Here is a 20,699-nt window from a genome sequence, read left to right as displayed (position 1 = left end):
TTCTTGGGAGAACTGTGGTTTGACACTATAAGCGATTTCATTTATTTTGCTGGCATTTCTTATTATTTGAATAATAAGGCATGCTCTTCTACCTAATTCAATGACACAAAACAAACCAGCCTAATTAGACTTATCTACTCCAGCCTGAATTTCTGGTCGGTCAAGTTTGGAAAGCAAAAAACAAAACCAAAATAGTCTGAGTCTGCTTTTCTGAACTTTAACACTGGGCTGGATGGCATCATCAACTCGATGGACGTGAGTCGGAGTGAACTCCGGGAGTTGGTGATGGACAGGAAGGCCTGGCATGCTGTGATTCATGGGGTCGCAAAGAGTCAGACACGACTGAGCGACTGAACTGAACTGAATACCTTTTCAGGAAGGGGAACACAGATTGTTTATCCTTTGATCAAATTCCTCAGATCATAACCAATGCTAAAATATGGTCTTGACTGGCACCCTGCCACGGGGCTTGGAAGTGATGGTATAGAGTGGACTTGAAGCCTTTGCTCTCTTGCTTGTTTTGAAACAGAGAGCCCCGTATTGTAAAAATGGCAGAGTTCTTACGGTCCCTGGTTGAGCATAGCTAATTCCCAATCCGTGGGAGCATGTTTGTATTACAGTGATCCTAATTTACCCATAAATAAATTATTCTCCTCTGAAGCCCATAATAAATATAGTTTTAATTGCATGCCAACTGTTAGACCCTAAAATTAGATTGCTTCGGTCCTCCTTTGCCAATGGGAGGAGGTGTTCCGGAATATTTGAGTGGAGATGTTCTGTGATTCCAGAGGCACTTTGGGAGAGAGGAGAGGCAGAGATATTCTGGATGAATGTCTGAACAGATTTCAGTTGTAGAAGCCTGATTTCTGGGTCAGACAGAAGCCATGTTCAAATGTTTTTCAGCCATTTGAAGAGTGGTATTCCAGCCATGCCTTTGATCATCTTGCTTCTTTTGAATCCCCAGGGTCCATTTTCATAGAGGAATCCAAAGAGGGTGAGTCAGAAACTGCCCTCCTGCCCCATCCAGCTTTTAGTCTGCCTTCATTAGCAGAAACAGTACCCATTAGAAAAGATGTTTGTGCCCTGGTGACGAAGAGCCTTCAAATAGAGTCACTCTCTAAGGGGAAATGTAGGACAATCTTACAAATTAACTTGGGCACAAGGGAATATAGGCCATGTGTGAAATTAGGTTGGCTCCAATAGAAGTGAGGTTAAGGCACTTGGGGGGAGATTCTGAGCTACCCCACCCCCATCTGTACCCCTTCCCAGCCCCTTCCAAGCAGAGCAGCTTGCAGGAGCTGTGACTTCAGGCAAGTACTTAACCTCCCAACACATGTTTCTTCAGTTGAAAAACAGAGGAACAGTCCCTTGGACTGCAAGGAGATCAAACCAGCCTAAAGGAAATCAGAACTGAATATTCATTGGAAGGACTGATGCTGAAGCTCCAATACTTTGGCCACCTAATGCAAAGCTCTGACTCATTGGAAAAGCCCCTGATGCTGGCAAAGATTGAAGGCAAAAGGAGAAGGGGGCACCAGAGGACGAGATGGTTAGATAGCATCACCTGCTCAATGGACATGAGGTTGAGTAGACTCTGGGACTTGGTGATGGACAGGGAAGCCTGGCGTGCTGCAGTCCATGGGGTCACAAAGAGTCGGACACAACTGCGCGACTGAACTGAACAGTGCCAGCCTCCCTGAGTGGTTGTAAGGATTAAATCAGATTCTGTTTGTAAAGTCACCCCACTCCCACGAGGGTCATTAGAAGTTACTGCTTGCTTCTCCCCTTTCTCCTGTAGTGAGTTACCTCCTAGGCCTGCTTTTCCTTTGCTTCCCCCCTTCCTCTGTACCCACATTGTCCATCTGTGGAATGATGAAGACAGATGCCCTAGGTAAGTTTCTTCTGAGAGAAGGGGGTTGTATACTACTACTGGACTCAAAGCCCCGCAGACCTTGTTTAATGCGCCAGTTGATTGGCCCCAGTTGGAGCCAGTCCAGGATCCTGGGGGTGCCTCAGAATCATTGCAGTGATGGCAATCAGGACATTCTTGTCTGCTACCACGGTAGCATTCTGGAAGCTTCCTTAACCCCTGGACTTATTTTGGAGCGAAGCACCAAGTGTCCTCTTATTCCTCAGTTCACATTTTTAACAGACAAGAACAAATCTTTTAAAACAATTTTGAAGCCATGTTCTTTCAAACAGTATCATCTTTCTTGCCTTTTTACTAATCAAAACTCTATTTACTTAGGTATATTCAGAATTTTAATAACATACCTTTTACTCTTTTTTTTTTTTTACAAGTGTAGGATAAGTATTCCATTAATAGATCAATAATTTGAATTCCTTGTTTCTTTCCTCTTTGGGAAGAGTGTAGGTTTTGATTTTTTTCATAATAGTCTTTGTTCACCTTTGCCCTGCCTTCACATTTCCTTTCTCTTTGGCAGATCTGCCTTTCCACATTTCTTTCTTTCTTTTTTTTTTAGTTCTACCAGTTTGTTGATACCAACCTATCTCCCTCTACCCTCACGCACGCATGCTCAGTCATGTAACCCCATGGACTGCAGCCCTCCAGGCTCCTCTGTCCATGGACTTTTCCAGGCAAGAATACTGGAGTGGGTTGCCATTTCCTTCTCCAGGGGCCCTTCCACATTGTGAGTGCATTTAAGAAATTCCCGAGAAGTTGGCTAAAGCATTTGAGTACTTCTTTTTTCTTGTACCTCTTGGCTTCTTAAAATTTCCTTCGTCCATGTTTAATTATTTCTCCAAATATTAGAAAATAATGTTGCTTTTTTTTTTTTTTGCTTCCTCTACATAAGGAATAAACAGGAAGCAAGAGAAACAAAGGAAATAAATTCTGGAAGCAAATCCCAGGTCTCAATTAATCATACATCAGTCAACTAACTCAGGATTTCCCAGTGATCTTGTCTGCAGGGAAGAGCCCATTTTGACTCCATGTTGGATCTGTTTCTTTAATCTTTGCTTCCTATTGCTTTTCACTGAAAGGATACTATTTATACATAATGGCATGCCTCAGGGAACCCTGCCCCTCTGTTTGAATGTTAAACCAAAGTGCCTTTGGTCAGAACTTTGGGCTTCCACGGTGGCCTAGTGGTAAAGAACCTGCCTGCCTGCCAACCCGTAAGAGACACGAGTTTGATCCCTAGGTCAGAGGGCTGGTCATTCCAGGATTTTTGTAAGATTAATGGCCTGTTTAACTTTAATTCCTCACCTCCACCCTTCTCTGTTTTTTAAGAGAACCTGGCATCCAAACCCCATGAGATGACTATTCTGAGACATTAGTCTGCCATCTTTTCAGTCTGCCAGCTTTCAAAATGAAATCATATTCCTTGCCTCAACAGCTCATGTTTGGATAGATTGGCTTATCGTGCAGAATGAGCCTGGACTTGGCAGCAGTTTCTTTTAAAATATCCCATTTGCTTGACTTGACTTCTTGGAGAATGTATTCTCTGACAGGGGTTGGGGCATCCTCATTAACATCCAGCGCTGCAGCTGACTTTCCTTGCATAGTTTTGAATAGATAATACGCGTGCATGTTCTGTTCTTTTATGAATCTCTGGGGAAACATTATGAACAAGGGCATCTCAGCTTTTGTTTCCTTTGCTTTTCACATCTCTTTCCCTCATCCCCAGTTCCCCCACCACCGGTCCCTGCTACCACTCTCATTGACTTACTCACATACCCTTCCAGGGCACTTCGAACATATGCAGGCATGAGGGTGCTTGCAATCCTTCCTTGTTTCCACATAGTTGTCTCCATACTTGTCACAGTGCTCGGCAGCTTGCCTTTTCCAGTAGCAATATGTGTAACAGGTCAGTACGCATAGGCCTCTGCACTTCTAAAGATGGCTTCCTTCCCTCCTTGTTACCTGCACACATGTGAAGCTTTCATTAAGTAATTTATTTTGTACGTTCAGTGCCTAGGTCTCTGTTTTATAAGCAGGGGACTGGACATAGAAACTTAAGGCAGCTGACCATTTAGTGAGAATCCTCTGATGCTCTGAGCTCCTTCTCTGCTTGTTGCTGTGTGAATCAGTGTGCCTGGTGATGCACAGGGAGGCCTCACAGGCTGAAATACCAGAGTTTGGAGCAGAGGCTGGTTTATCGCATGGCCATGCAAGGAGCTGGGTGGCTCATGACTCCAAAACCTCAAGCTCCCAGAAGGGTTTCAGTGAGGAATTTTCAAAGGCAAGCTGAGGGAGGAAGGTGGTTCAGTTCAGTTCAGTTCAGTCGCTCAGTCGGGTCTGACTCTTTGTGACCCCATGAATCGCAGCACGCCAGGCCTGCCTGTCCATCACCAACTCCCGGAGTTCGCTCAGATTCACATCCATCAAGTCAGTGATGCCATTCAGCCATCTCATCCTCTGTCGTCCCCTTCTTCTCCTGCCCCCAATCCCTCCCAACATCAAAGTATTTTCCAATGAGTCAACTCTGCATGAGGTGGCCAAAGTACTGGAGCTTCAGCTTTAGCATCATTCCTTCCAAAGACATCCCAGGGCTGATCTCCTTCAGAATGGACTGGTTGGATCTCCTTGCAGTCCAAGGGACTCTCAAGAGTCTTCTCCAACACCACAGTTCAAAAGCATCAATTCTTCAGTGCTCAGCTTTCTTCACAGTCCAACTCTCACATCCATACATGACCACAGGAAAAACCATAGCCTTGACTAGACGGACCTTAGTCAGCAAAGTAATGTCTCTGCTTTTGAATATGCTATCTAGGTTGGTCATAACTTTTCCAAGGAGTAAGCATCTTTTAATTTCATGGCTGCAGTCACCATCTGCAGTGATTTTGGAGCCCCAAAACATAATAAAGTCTGACACTGTTTCCACTGTTTCCCCATCTATTTCCCATGATGGGACCGGATGCCATGATCTTTGTTTTCTGAATGTTGAGCTTTAAGCCAACTTTTTCACTCTCCTCTTTCACTTTCATCAAGAGGCTTTTTAGTTCCTCTTCACTTTCTGCCATAAGGGTGGTGTCATCTGCATATCTGAGGTTACTGATATTTCTCCCGGCAGTCTTGATTCCAGCTTGTGCTTCTTCCAGTCCAGCGTTTCTCATGATGTACTCTGCATAGAAGTTAAATAAGCAGGGTGACATGCAAACTTCTTGGTGTAGGAATCCTTTGTTCTTGCAGTTGTCCACATAGGTCAGGTCATGATATTCCTGTAAAACTCCAATAAAACAAATGCTATTCTCTGTTCTTCAATTTTTTACCTCTATGTGAATGGACTCTTTTTTAAAAAAATTTTAATTGGAGGCTAATTACTTTACACTATTGTAGTGGTTTTGCATACACTGACATCCTGAGCCCCCCTCCCACCTCCCTCCCCATCCCATCCCTCAGGGTCATCCCAGTGCACCAGCCTCAAGCACCCTGCCTCATGCAATCGAACCTGGACTGGTGATCTATTTCACATATGGTAAAATACATGTTTCAATGCTATTCTCTCAAATCATCCCACCCTCACCTTCTCCCTCAGAGTCCAAAAGTCTGTTCTTTACATCTGTGTCTCTTTTGCTGTCTCGCATATAGGGTCATTGTTACCATCTTTCTAAATTCCATATATATGTGTTAATATACTGTATTGGTGTTTTTCTTTCTGACTTACTTCACTGTATAATAGGCTCCAGTTTCATCCACCTCTTTAGAACTGATTCAAATGCATTCTTTTTAATAGCTGAGTAATACTCCATTGTGTATATGTACCACAGCTTTCTTATCCATTCATCTGCTGATGGACATCTCAGTTGCTTACAACCTGGCAATTGTAAACAGTGCTGCGATGAACATTGGGGTACATGTGTCTCTTTCACTTCTGGTTTCCTCCCTGTGTATGCCCAGAAGTGGGATTGCTGGGTCATAAGGTAGTTCTATTTCCAGTTTTTTAAGGAATCTCCACCCTGTTCTCCATAGTGGCTGTACTAGTTTGCATTCCCACCAACAGTGTAAGAGGGTTCCCTTTTCTCCACACTCTCTCCAGCATTTATTGTTGGTAGACTTTTTGATAGCAGCCATGTGAACAGACTCTTAAAGGTGAGAGCCTTGAGAATAGCCTTACCTGTATAATTCAGGCTGTAGGCAACATTCTTTTTACAAAAGGTGCAGAGCCAGCATGACTAAGCCCAGGCAACAGAGTACAAAGGTTGAAGTAAAAGGAACAGATCTAATATGGCGTCAGACTTGTCTTTCCCTATTGCATGCTGTTTCCCTCCCTGCCTCGGGTCTTGGGTATATGTCCAGGACAGTGTATTGGTCAGGAGGGAGCCACGGTGGCCGTTTCTGTTATAGGTCCCATTCTAGCCCAGTCTTGTCCTAGAACTGTGTTTCTTCTTGTTGCCATATTCAAAGGATTCTTGTGCCCATCTGAGGGATTTTTAAACTGATTTTTAAGTCTATGATTTTTATTTCTATGATTTTTAAGTCTATGATACCTTTCTTCATTCTCTTGTTTATTCACATTAGTTCCAAGGGAGTGGACTTTGGGGGTCGGGATTGGGGTTACATGGAAAGAAGTAGAAAGGTAGGTTGATGTGATGTCAGCAGTGATTAAATAAACACTCTTTGGCCTCTGGTCCTGGGGTGTACTAAACAGTTCTAGTATTGACTAGAGATTTGTTTTCCTTTGGGTGGGGTTGGTGATCGGCGTGCTCCAGGAGCACAGAGTGCGCAGCTCCTAGGGATTGAAAAGTCATGAGTCTTAAGTGCTGCCATAAGTTTTTGTTCCTTTAGGACTATTTGGCCAATCGCCTATGCCCGCAGTGCCCTGATTTTTTTCTTTTTTTGATTGTCTTGGGAGGAAGCCCAAGGACCCAGGTGATGCCTCTTCCTTGGAATAGCCTTGGCGGGGACAGGTGACAGGTTTGGCCATTGGATGGTATCTTCCTTTCCTAGGCCGAGGCAAGAGGACTCCACTTATATTGCTCTGGCTTCACCTTTGTCCACCTGGATCCCATATCCTCTTTTCTAGATCATTATCTGGGTATTCCATGCCCCGAGCTGTGAGGTCAAATCAGGCCACAGTGTTTACACTCCCAGGTCCAAAGGGTGGCTGAGAGCATGTTTTGGAGGGGGAGTGGTGTATAGAAGGCGCTTGGATGAGAGCTTCTTACCAGTGTGTAAAGGCCCCTTATGGAGTGAAATGGGGTGCAGTTGGCCACAAAAGTCCGTCTAGTCAAAGCTGTGGTTTTTCCATAGTCATGTGTGGATGTGAGAGCTGGACTATAAAGAAAGCTGAGTACCAAAGAATTGATCCTTTTGAACTGTGGTGTTGGAGAAGACTCTTGAGAGTCCCTTGGACTGCAAGGAGATCCAACCAGTCCATTCTAAGGAAATCAGTCCTGAATATTCATTGGAAGGACTGATGCTGAAGCTGAAACTCCAGTACTTTGGCCACCTTATATGAAGAGTTGACTCATTGGAAAAGACTCTGATGCTGGGAGGGATTGGGGGCAGGGGGAGAAGGGGATGACAGAGGATGAGATGGCTGAATGGCATCACTGACTCGATGGATGTGAATCTGAGTGAACTCCGGGAGTTGGTGATGGACAGGCAGGCCTGGCGTGCTGCGATTCATGGGGTCACAAAGAGTCAGACATGACTGACTGAGTGACTGGACTGAACTGAACTGGAACGAGACAGGGTCGTGAGCACAGGCTCTGGGCCCCATTTGTAGGCTTGTCATGGGCCCCGTGAATGTGAAGAGTGAGCCTGGCTGGACCCTGATGCCTTAGACTCTGGAGCAGCCTTGATTTCAGCCTACTTTCAGAGCCTGAACTTCAGCCTCCTGTGAATTCTGTGAGTTCCTAATAACATTTTGAATGGTTTTGCTTGAGTCAGTCTTAGTTGGTTTCTGCTATGTCAGAAGCCACAAAGAACACAGACTGAAACTGAAATCTGAAAGGGAATTTCATTCCGTTTTCCATCCAGTAAACACGTTTTCTCCCCATCACTCTGGGGAGCATCCTTTTTTGCTGGGGCTGAGCACCTGGGTTAGAGACCAAGGTCACAATCCCATGCTCACACCAGCCTCTGCTTCACCTTTAAGCCAGATCAGAAAAGAATAAACAAATGAAACCTGTAAGTATTTACACTTATAACAAGTTATCATCTGTGCTGCAAAAAAATGACACAGTCTCAAACATTTGAAATATTAAAGGTTGTTAGAGAAAATTTGCGTTCTGATGCTTTTTCAATGACTTTCATTTCAAAACTATTGAAATTCATTGTTCTTTCTAAAAGAACAAAATTCATTGTCCTTTATTACTTTAAATATGTATTTGAGAAGTATTATATGTGTAATGTTTGTGTGTGTGTGTGTACTCGGCCCACCAGGCTCCTCTGTCGCTGGAATTTTCCAGGCAAGCATACTGAAGTGGGTTGCCATTTCCTCCTGCAGGGGATCTTTCTGCTCCAGGATCAAACCGATGTCTCCTCTGTCTCCTGCATTGGCTGGAGGATTCTTCACCACTAGCGCCACCTGGGTAGCTCATGTGTAACGTTTGGTGTTCAGTCGCCCAGCCGTGTCCGACTCTTTGTGACCCCATGGACTGTAGCACGCTAGACTTCCCTGTACCTCACAGTCTTCTGGAGTTTGCCCAAGTTTCTGTTCATTGCACTGGTGATGCTGTCCAGCCATCTCATCCTCTGACACCCTTTTCTCCTTCTGCCCTCAGTCTTTCCCAGCACCAGGGACTTTTCTAATGAGTTGTCTGTTCGCATCAGATGAGCAAAATACAGGAGCTTCAGCTTCAGCATCAGTCCTTCCAGTGAATATTCAGGGTTGATCTCCCCTAAGATTGACTGGTTTGATCTCCTTGCTGTCCAAGGGACTTTCAGGAGTCTTCTCCAGCACCACAGTTCAAAGCATTCTGCCTTCTTTACAGTCCAGCTCTCACAACTGTATGTGACCCCTGGGAAGACCATAGCCTTGACTATACGGACCTTTGCTGGCAGAGTAATGTCTGCTTTTCAACACACTGTCTAGATTTGTCATCGTTTTCCTGTCGAGAAGCAATCGTCTTCTGATTTCACGGCTGCAGTCACCATCTGCACTGATTTTGAAACCCAGGAAGAGGAAATCTGTCACTACTTCCAGCTTTTCCTTAGTGACAAGTCTTCGCTCCCATACTGGAGTAGGACATCTCTTTGAAGGCAGGAGCTGTTTCTGAGTCATCTCAGGAGCTTAGTGCCCTGCACACAGTAGGACTTCAGCAATATGTATATTGACATCATATATTTTACTTATCATTTGTAATAAGGGCTACCCTGTGCTTAGCTATTAATAGCATTTTGCATATGCTGATTCAGCACTAGTTCCTGTGGGCTGGAAAAAATAGATTGAATTTAAAAAAATTTAAAGAGAATACATATACAGGTATTTACCACCATCCCAGAGTAAAAAGTTCAAGGCACATTTAAAAGGTTATTAGTAATGATGTGTAAAGATTTGGTTAGAAGGGAAAGTGGAGCGATGGAAGATGATGATGAGTAGCGACATAGTACAAGAGAAAGTTCCAGGCAGGAAGCCAGAGAAGCGCATGGGTGATAAAGAAAAAGACAAAAATCGGAATTATCAGAAGTATGACTAAGGTGACATTATATGTTGAGTTTCGGTCTTCAGAACTTTGTATTCGGAGCCTCTCATCTCTAGAGAGGTAGATGGGCTGACCACGTATCTGGTGAAGCATCTGACGATGTCCAGACACCGTGAAGCTTTTTAAGAGAAGGAGCGAGAATTGAAAGCCAGGTTTTTCCTCTGCTGCTCTTACAGTGACAGGTTGCCAAGTGAGTGAGAGACAGACTAGATTAAGGGCATCTTTATTACAAAAGGAGAAAACCCGCTAATGGTAGCTGATCTTTGTTGACATGGCAGGCATTTGTATTAATTTGTATAATCCCACAACTTAATGCTTCCCTGGTGGCTCAGAGGTTAACGCATCTGCCTGTAATGTGGGAGACTTGGGTTCGATCCCTGGATCAGGAAGATCCCCTGGAGAAGGAAATGGCAACCCACTCCAGTATTCTTGCCTGGAGAATCCCATGGACAGAGGAGCTTGGTGGGCTACAGTTCATGGGGTCGCTAAGGGTCGGACATGACTGAACGACTTAACTAACTAACTAATCCCACAACTTAATGCCTATGAAAAAACTGAAGCAAAAGGTGATTGAGTAACTTCTCCAAGGTGTCATAGCTCCTAAATGGTAGTAATGGGAGCAGATTGAATTCTGTTTGGTTCTACAACCACATGCCTAGTCTCTTCCCCTCAGTCTGAACGTGCTTCTGTGGCCTTAGAGGAGCGGTCTGCTGTGGTAGTACATACAGACCTGGACCCCACTGCTCCTGGGCTTGTTGGCATAGCAACTGATCTGACTTCCGTGCTGATTGCTAGGCCAGAAGTACTAAGGAGAGTTTCACTTATTTATTGAGCGCTTACTCTGTGTGGCTTAATTTTATTCTCAAACATCCTTTAGCTATTGACCTAAGCTGTAGAAACAAAGGCATAAATGGTAAATAATTGTACAGGTTCACACAATGAGGAAGTGGCAGAGCCAAGATTTGGGGTAGAACTTGGTGATCCCAAAGATTCCTTTCTTAAAAGTAGCATGAAACAACTGAAGTGCCTCTCTCCCACACACAGCTCTCCCCTCTCTACTTCCTGACCGGAGTTTTCGTCACCAGTATTGTGGTGATTGATGGTTGCCTTCTCAGCAGCTGTGCCCGGCTTCTTCCTTGCAAGCAGAACCATGACGTTGTTTATCTCTTGAGAGGCCAGTGATGGCTTTAGGCATGAGCATGTGTATGCAGTTCTGGCTAGTGAGTCCAGTGTCCTCCGGCCAGTAAATTGAGAGGTGAGTTGTTGGGGCAAGGAATAGAAACCTTCTTTGGAAAGCGAGCAGATCAAGAAGATGGTAGACTTATGTCCCAAAGAACCATCTTGCCTGAGTTAGAGTTCAGGCTTCTTTAATACCTAAAAGAGAGGGAGTAAAGCCAAACGTTTCCTGTTAGGGTCAGCCTCTGGAGGCGATGTGTTCATTTCTTCCTTCCTGCGGTCATTCATAGGCTGGCCTGGTCAGGATGTTTCCTGTGAGCTAAACAAAGGTATTTTAGCTCATTACCTCGGAGGCAGGGTTCTGAGAGATGGGCTATGTACATAATGTAAGCTTATAGGCAACATCCTTTTGGTGATTAATTTTTGTTGCTGTTCAGCCTCTGTCATGTCCGACTCTGTGACCCAATGGACTGCAGCGCTTCCCCGTCCTTCAGCATCTCCCCGAGCCTGCTCAAACTCATGACCACTGAGTTGGTGATGCCACCCAACCATCTTGTACTCTGTTGTCCCCTTCTCCTCCTGCCTTTAATTTTTCCCAGCATCAGGGTCTTTTCTAATGACACAGCTCTTTGCATCAGGTGACCAAAGTATTGGAGTTTCAGCTTCAGCATCAGTCTTTCCAGTGAATATTCAGGACTGATTTCCTTTAGGATTGACTGGTTGGATCTCCTTGCAGTCCAATGGACTCTCAAGAGTTTTCTTCAACACCACAGTTCGAAAGCATCACTTCTGAGAAGGCTCTCAGCCTTCTATATGGTTCATCTCTCACATCCACACATAACTAGTGGAAAAACTGTAGCTTGGACTAGATGGACCTTTGTTGGCAAAGTAATATCTCCTTTTTTCATATGCTATGTAGGTTGGTCATAGCTTTTCTTCCAAGGAGCAAGCATCTTTTAATTTCATGGCTGCAGTCGCCATCTACGGTGATTTGGGAGCCCAAGAAAATAGTCTGTCACCGTTTCCATTGTTTCCTCATGTATTTGGCATGCAGTGATGGGACCAGATGCCATGATCTTAGTTTTTTAAATGTCAAGTTTCAAGCCAGCCTTTTCACTGTCCTCTTTCACCTTTATCAGGAGGCTCTTTAGTTCCTCTACTCTTTCTGCCATAAGGGCGGTGTCATCTGCATTTCCGAGGTTATTGATATTTCTCCCGGCAGTCTTGATTCCAGCTTGTGCTTCATCCAGCCCAGCGTTTCTCATGACGTACTCTGCATTTAAGTTAAATAAGCAGGGTGACAATATACTCCTTTCCGAATTTGGAACCAGCCCTTTGTTCCACGTCCAGTTCTAACTGTTGCTTCTTGACCTGCATACAGGTTTCTCAGGAGACAGGTAAGGTGGTCTAGTACTCCTGTCTCTTGAAGAATTTTCCACAGTTTGTTGTGATCCACACAGTCAAAGGCTTTGGCATAGTCAATGAAGCAGAAGGAGATGTTTTTCTAGAACTCTCTTGCCTTTTCTATGATCCAACAGATGTCGGCAATTTGATTTCTGGTTCCTCTGCCTTTTTTAAATCCACCTTGAACATCAGGAAGTTCTTGGTTAAAGTACTATTGAAGCCTGGCTTGGAGAATTTTGAGCATTACTCTGCTAGCATGTGAAATGAGTGCAGTTGTGTGGTAGTTTGAACATTCTTTGGCATTGCCCTTCTTTGGGATTCGAATGGAAACTGACCTTTTCCAGTCCTGTGGCCACTGCTGAGTTTTCCAAATTTTCTGGCATATTGAGGGCAGCACTTTCACAGCATCATCTTTTAGGATTTGAAATAGCTCAACTGGAATTCCATCACCTCCACTAGCTTTGTTCATAGTGATGCTTCCTAAGGCCCGCTTGACTTCACACTCCAGAATGTCTGGCTCTAGGTGAGTGATCACACCATCATGGTTATCTGGGTCATGATCTTTTTTGTATAATTCTTCTGTGTGTTCTTGCCACCTCTCTTTAATATCTTCTGCTTCTGTTAGGTCCGTACCATACTGATTAATTTATAATAGAATACAAAGCTGGGAGAGGGCGAAGGTGGGATGATTTGGGAGAATGGCATTGAAACATATATAATATCATATATGAAACGAATAGCCAGTCCCGGTTCGATGCATGATACTGGATACTTGGGGCTGGTGTGCTGAGACGACCCAGAGGGATGGTATGGGGAAGGAGGAGGGAGGGGGGGTTCAGGATGGGGAACACGTGTATACCTGTGGCAGATTCATGTTGATGTATGGCAAAACCAATACAGTATTGTAAAGTAATTAACCTCCAATTAAAATAAATAAATTTATATTAAAAAGAATACAAAGCTTCTTCCTTGTTACACTATGAGGGAAAGTCTGCTGGTAGAGGGTAGTTTCCAGAAAATGTTTCTGTTTCCTTGGAAAAGAAAGATGTGATCTCCTCCACCTTTGGAGAGTGTTAGAAGAGGATGTGGTATTTGGGGTGTTGTCTACCATCTTGCCCCGGTGAGCTTTAACGCAGGGTAGGTCACAGCCTATGTGTTGAGAAACTCACAGTGAAGGCAGGAAAGAGTGTGACTCCTTGATGACATTTTTGAGTCAATGAATTACTCATTCTGGAACTTCTTGATCTTGGGACTTCTCGTCATGTGAGTAATGTGCATTTCCTCACAGGTAAAGTGACTTCTGTTTGGGTTTTCTGTCATGTACAGTTGCAGGCATCCACACTGTATAGTTAATATCCTCAGCATTACCACCATCGTCATTAATGCAGGTTGACCGCTTACTGTTACTAGAAGCCGTTGAATTTGTATGTGTGTTATCTAATCTGAACTACAACCCTAGGAGTTAGACGCTTCTATCATTTTATTTTTACAGATGAGGAAGTTGTAGCTTAAAGAGGTTAATCTTTCCCAGGACCTGTGGTGAGGGAGTGCAAAAAAAAAAAAAAAAAAAAATTAACGTGTAGAGCTCGGACTCTGCTTCCTTCTTTATTAATGTTTGCAATAAAAACAAGTTTTATGGTCCATGTTTTATTGATGAGGTTCTGCAGTTTAAAGAGATTAAGTTCTGCCTCCCAGCTTTTAAGTGCAGATTCAAACTGAGGTCCTTTTTTTTTTAGGTTGTACAACATGATTTTTTTTAATGATGTATAATTTGATAATTTAATATACATACGTAGTGAAATGATTACCATAATTGAATTGACTAATAAATCCATCACTTCATATAGTTGCTGCTTTTTATGTGTGGTGAGAACACTTACAATCTATTCTCTTTGCAAATTTCAGCATATATGGTACAGTATTAATAGCTATATTCAGCACACTGTACATTAGATTCCCAGAATTTATTCATCTTATAGCTGAAAGTCTGTGCCTTGTGACTAAATTAAGGTATTTGTGACTGCAGACATGTGGTTTTACTGCTCTTTACAAACTCTGAAGAACATCATGTTCTGAGCCTTTTGTTTATTTTGTTTTTTTAGTTAACATTTTTTTTATTGGAGTATACTTGCTTTACAGTGTTGTGTTAGTTTTTGCTGTACAGAGAACTGAATCAGCTACATGTATACGTATATCCCCTCCCTCTGCAATGTCTCTCCCACCCCACCTCCAAGGCTTTTCTGTAGCTCTTCCTTCCCCACCTCCTACCTGTCTTGTGCCCCAGTCCTCCCTTGCTTTGTCCCAGGTGAGAATGGATACTAAAATCTGCTTACAAGAGATCTACCTAATCTGCTGCCTTTCCAGCATGACTTACATCTGCTAACATGCATCTGTCTCTTGGCCACCCTGAAATCTCAGTGTTAGGATGGAGAGTGTGGCAGGCCCATGATGAGGTGAAGCATGAAGGCCCCCCACCTGCTTCAGACTAACTAACACAACATTGTAAAGCAATTATACTCCAATAAAAAAAAGTTAACTAAAAAAAAAAAATATGGACAGTGTTAAAACATCAGAGAAAGATCAGAAAAAGAGGCCAGACAAGAGTTAGTCATCACTCTTAGTGATGGAGACTTCCTGTGGTCCCTCAAATTCCTTTCCACTTTTGCCCGCGTGCCACCCCTTCTCCTAGAGGCCGAGGGCTCTCGGAAGCCGTGGCCAGTCTCCTAGCCTGTACTCTCACAGAACTGCGTGGTTCCTGCCGCATCTTTCCATTTAGTCCTACCCATTTTTCAGGACTCGGGGTAAGTCCTGTTCTCCACCAAACACAGTGACTCACCTGTGTCTCTAAGTTTCCCTGAGTTCAGGTTGCCGTTTAGGAGTTGTGACGATTCAGCTGCTAAGTGTAGATGGCTTATGAAATTTATTCTCTGCTCTCTCCAAAGCCTTGGAGCTTATGAGCCACGGCCATGACCGATCTTTGGAACTGCTGGCCTGTGAGCTGTCCCTGCCTGTATCCTCAGCAGTCTTGTCTACTCAAGACCACCACACGCCCCTGCCGAGGGCATTTCCTGCTGTGGTTTAACCTCCATTCGTTCCATCTTATGGTAACATTGCTTCAGTTTTCCTTTGAGGCAGCAGTATACGTGTGTTCAGTTGCTCATTTGTGTCTGAGTCTTTGCGACCCCACGGACTGTAGCCCGCCAGGCTCCTCTGTCCATGGACTTTTCCAGGCAAGCATACTGGAGCAAGTTGGCGTTTCCTACTCCAGGGGCTCTTCCCAGCCCAGGGACTGGACCCACGTTTCTTATGTCTCCTGCATTGGCAGGCAGATTCTTCACCACTGTCGCCACCTGGGAAGCCCGTGGAGTAGCAGGAGGAGGGCCAGACCCAGCCACTCACTCATTTCACTTTTCAAACCTTCTGATTTGTTTAAGCAGACAGGACACGCTATGCGGGTCAGTGAGATGAAGCAGTCCTGGGACTAAGGTGGGGCTATTCAGGAGAGAAGCACTCTTTCCTTAGCCTTGCTGAATGAAAGCCTGGATTCTTTAAGCCTTCACATGAGGGTGTGCTGAAAATGAAGGCCCCATAGAGGAATGTAAATGAAGAGTTAGCAAGAGAAAGATTGATTCCTGGCCTCGTCTGATCTGAATTAGGTATCCAGCCAGACCCACCCCTGAAATGTTTAGCACATGCCTTCTGAGCAAGGGGGTTTTTCTCAGTTGGAACTGAGTCCCAGCAGATGCATCGACCCAACATGTGGGGCTTCCTAAAGCCATTATTGAACCTGTGCTCTAAGCTCACAGCTGCTTGGAAAAAAAAAAATATATATATATATATATATATATCTCATCCCCCCAAACAAATGCTGTAGTTCTTCCTTGTTTCCCTCCCTTCTCCCTTCAAGTCCAGAAAAGGATGGCAGGGCCCAGCATGTGGTCTTGAAAATCCTGGCTTTGGACTTGTCCTTGGACCAGTGACTCCATGCTTAGAGGAAACCGAGGCTGGTTCTCCAGACTTTGACACAAACCACTCTGGGCGCAGTGAGATGCTTGTGCCAAAGGGCCTCTGCTCCTGGGGGAGCCTGGTGCCAGGTCTTTCCTGGAATCACCCAGCATTCCAGACCTTCTGTACAGACTGGGACAACTGGGGCATGTTCTGAGCTTGGCAGCTGTTGGAGATACAGCAACAAGAAGGCATTTTCAGAGAAAGAATGGTGAATTTTCAGTAGTCTCACTACTATAGTGGTAGGGATTTTGGAACAAGTTTATATCCTCTACAGGAATGGCACGTTCCAGGGCTCTTTCAGTAAAGCAAGAAAACTGGAGAGGCAAAACAGAGAGGACGTTGTGATAGTGAAGCAATATTCAACCGGAAAATGTAGCAACTGCATAAAAACCCAAAAAACAAAAGAAAACAGAACTGATACTTCTTCCTTGCTTGCTCTTACTGCAGAGCACTTTTTTTTTTTTTTGTAGAACAAATTTTTAAAAATCAAGTCATCAGATTGTTCCAAGGGCTTACCAAGCAGGAGGAAAATTACTGTCTGTGCGTTGATTCCCAGTGACCCCTCTGCCTTGGGTCCCTGTACAGGAGGGACTGTGGGGAGGCGCCCTGAAGTCTCCAGGCTCAACTTCTCTGGAAGAAGGAAAACGCTTGGATGAGTGACCCAGAGCTTGGGCGTCTCCTCCCTTTACTTCATGCAGGTGCCTGAACCTCGAATCCAGGAGGAAAGGCATTGAGGCTGACAGTGGGTTTCTAGGTGAGGCTGGCGGGAGGCTGCCACGGTGGGTGAGGCGGAGGACGCTGCAGGCAGAGATGGCTGGCGTTCTTCTCAACCAAATGACTCACTGGACAAAGACTTGTCAACTGACTGGTTAGATTGGCATCTTGTAGGCCCCGCCTCACCCTGCAAGTCACCTCACTAGTATTTAAATATAAAGGCTTTGTTCTCCGGGGCTTTTTACTATGTCTCCCAAGCCTCCCAGATTCCTTAAAGCATGTTTGAGACCACGTTTTCTTTTTCTGTTGGTGTTAACTCTATTCTTAAAATTGCCCAAATTACCCACCCTTATTCTAGAGACAGGACAAAATTCAGAAAAACAAATTGAAGTAATAATAAGCCCAGAGATCATCTTTGTTAGCATTTTGTTACATGTATTTTTCTTTGTGTGTGTGTTGCTTGGTAGTCTTTAAGTGAGTATAATCTAGGTATCTTTGTTAATAAGTACATCTTGATACAGCCATTTTAAAGGTTAGCTGCATTGCATTTGTCCAGGAGGTAGAAATTTCCTCCCTACCAGTTCTTTGAGTTCTTTGGGTTGCTCTAATAATTAAATTGACACAAGATGAACTGGAGAAAAAACGAACTTAATTCATACACACAAAGACCTCACAGAAATGCGTGCATGCTCAGTCATGTCCCATTCTTTGCAACCCCATGGACTGTACTCCACCAGGCTTCTCTGTCTATGGAATTTTCCAGACAAGAATCCTGGAGTGCATTGCCATTTCCTACTCCAGGGTATCTGCCTGACCCAAGGATTGAACCTACATCTCCTGTGTCTCTTGCCTTGGCAAGCTGGTTCTTTACCACTGAGCCACCGTGGACAGAGGAGCCTGTCCATGGTGGTTGCAAAGAGTCAGCAAAGAGTCAGACACAACTGAAGCGACTTAGCACGCATGCACAAGCCGCTGGGAAGCCCCTCATAGAAATGCCCCCCACAAAGTGACGAAATCAGGCTGTTTATATATCACTTTCAGACAAAGAAAAAGTCATTTGTGAAGAGTTAACCAAGAGGCTTGTGCTTAGGTAGCAGACTAATGGAGAAGCAACACAGTTTGTTTATACAGCATTCTTAGCCTTAAATTCCTCAACTCTGGTGACAAGGATGCTTTTTATACTCCTGGTACAGGAAAGTTGCTTTCACAGGGGAAATTTATTTCCCCATTTCAGCGGGGTACAGGAAGGAGAGGCATCACAGTATCTTTTTTATTCATCCCCTCCACCTGCCAATGGCTGTTTCTGAAGTAACTTTAATTCAAAATAATCAATAGGCCATTGTGGCATATCTCGGGCAACCTGCTCTGAGCCCAAATGCTGTGACATTATCTGGATTTACATATTTATTTGCATGTGCCTTTGTTGGATGGGAAGGTGGTTTCTCTTTTTTTGTGTGTGTATGTAACATCCTTATAGGTGTGTACTGTATTTGTGCACTAATGTGAATTTTTCACATAACTTCCTTGACTCAGAATTTTGAGTGAAATCATGCTTGTTTTAAGGTTTTTATGCCCTTTGTCCATTTAGGCTGGTTATAAGTGCTATTACTTGAACACCAGTTTTCAGGTATTGATGGTAATTCCGCTCATGCTGCACCCCAAGGGCCACCAACCATACAGAATCTCTTTCTTTTCCCATCTACTTCCATCTTCTTTGTGATTTCACCTCTGATGGTCCTGTATACAGTAAGACCTTTCAGAAAAATGGAGACATTTTGCCCCTCCGTATGTTTAAGGAGTATCTGCTAGGTGCCAGCTGTGAGCTCAGGCTGGGGGCTCAGCAGAGCCGCATGCAGGGCCGAGGCGCTACTCTCCAGGAGCTTGCAGCCTAATAGTGATAACTGGGCCCAGAATCTCACATGAGTGATAGCCAGTTTGTGCACAGTAATTGTTAAAGTTTCCTCTTGATACGTACTGCCTCTTTTAGATCGTATAGCAACACTGATACCAGTACTACTATCCCCATTTTATGGATGAAGACATCAAGGCTAAAATACCAGCTGAACCAGCTGAGCTAACACAGAGTAGTTACTCTGCCTGCCATGCTCCTTCTGCTCTGCCCCTAAGAGAGCAGAGGGGTAAGAAGGGAGTATATTATGGACAGCAGAAAGGCCTGCTAACACAGAGTGCTTTGTCTCATTGTTTTTCTTCTCTGAGGCCCCATCGTGCACTTCTTTATGGTAAACCTTACCTCCTGAGCTGTACTTTTTTGTTAAGAGGTAAATAGACATAAAGCCCCAAGAAAAACAACAATGTCTATAGGTTTCTCTTTATGGGAATGTCTAAGAGTGGAGGTTGAGTTGCAGAAATTCGAAAGAAGATGAATGTCTTTGATGCTGCTAAATTGTACACTTAAAAATGGTTAAAACTGGTCATTTTAATGTTATATGTGGTCACACCCAATTTTAAAAAATCACCATAAACAAGTAAATAGAGAAGCAGATGCTGTCATCTGTCAGGTTTCAAAAAACAAACAGGAGGGTAGCATTTCAGGATATGACCATTGCCTACTACATATTTAGCATACGTGGGCCCTTTCACCATAATTGTTGGAACTCTAATATCGAAATAATTGCTATTTTAAGAGATGTCAGTTTTTAAAGTTATTTGACAGTTCAAGTCCAATGTTCAATCACTAAGTTGTTTCTGACTCGTTGTGACCCCCATGGTGAGCAGCACGCCAGGCTTCCCTGTCCTTCATTGTCTGCTGGAGTTTGCTCAGATTCATGTCCACTGAGTCATGGATGCTACTCCCTTCTCCTCCTGCCCTCAATCTTTCCCAACATCAGGGTCTTTTCCAGTGAGTTGGCTCTTCACATCAGGTGACCAAAGTATCGGAGCTTCAGCATCAGTACTTCCAGTGAATATTCAGGGTGGACTTTTTTTTTTAGGATCGACTGGTTTGATTTTCTTGCAGTCCAAGGGACTCTTAAGAGCCTTCTCCAGCACTACGGTTCAAAAACATCAGTTCTTTGATGCTCAGCCTTCTTAATGGTTCATCTCAAAATGGCAATCCATCCAGTACTCTTGCCTTGAAAATACCATGGACAGAGGAGCCTGGTAGGCTACAGTCCATGTGGTCATAAAGAGTTGGACACAACTGAGCGACCTCATTTCTTTATTTCTCACATCCATACATGACTACTGGAAAAACCATATACTTGGCTGAATGGACTTTTGTTGGAAAAGTGATGTCTCTGATTTTAATATGCTGTCTAGGTTTGTCACAGCTTTCTTCCAGGGAGCAAGTGTTTGAATTTCGTGGCTGCAGTCACTATGCACAGTGATTTTGGAGCCCAAGAAAATAAAATCTGTCACTTGTTTCCATTTTTCCCCCTTCTATTTGCCATGAAGTGATGGGACCAGATGCCATGATCTTAGTTTTTTGAATGCTGAGTTTTAAGCCAGCTTTTTCACTCTCCTCTTTCACCTTCATCTGCTGCTGCTAAGTCACTTCAGTTGTGTCCGACTCTGTGCGACCCCGTAGACGGCAGCCCACCAGGCTCTGCCGTCCCTGGGATTCTCCAGGCAAGAACACTGGAGTGGGTTGCCATTTCCTTCTCCAATGCAAGAAAGTGAAAAGTGAAAGTGAATTCGCTCAGTTGTGTCCGACTCTTAGTGACCCCATGGACTCCAGCCCACCAGGCTCCTCTGTCCATGGGATTTTTCAGGCAAGAGTACTGGAGTGGGATGCCATTGCCTTCTCCTCACCTTCATCTAGA

At 44.2% G+C, this 20,699-nt stretch overlaps 1 protein-coding gene across 3 annotated transcripts in view; it reads left to right on the top strand.

The window, feature by feature from the left end:
- The first annotated feature begins 13,339 nt into the window (after positions 1-13,339).
- Positions 13,340-20,699, top strand: part of LOC138443263 (janus kinase and microtubule-interacting protein 2-like) — a 161,557-nt gene continuing 154,197 nt past the window's right edge. The window contains exon 1 of one of the 3 annotated variants that reach the window (XM_070292459.1): positions 13,340-13,458. The gene's annotated coding sequence lies outside the window, so the exon portion shown is untranslated. Of the gene's footprint in view, positions 13,484-20,699 lie in introns of all 3 variants that reach the window. The other 2 variants (XM_070292461.1, XM_070292460.1) reach the window with 2 other exon arrangements.

The sequence above is a fragment of the Ovis canadensis genome, chromosome 7, assembly GCF_042477335.2.
Source record: "Ovis canadensis isolate MfBH-ARS-UI-01 breed Bighorn chromosome 7, ARS-UI_OviCan_v2, whole genome shotgun sequence".
Lineage (NCBI taxonomy): Eukaryota > Metazoa > Chordata > Mammalia > Artiodactyla > Bovidae > Ovis > Ovis canadensis.
Note: the sequence above shows the minus strand (reverse complement) of the source record. Positions and strands in the feature narration are given on the sequence as shown.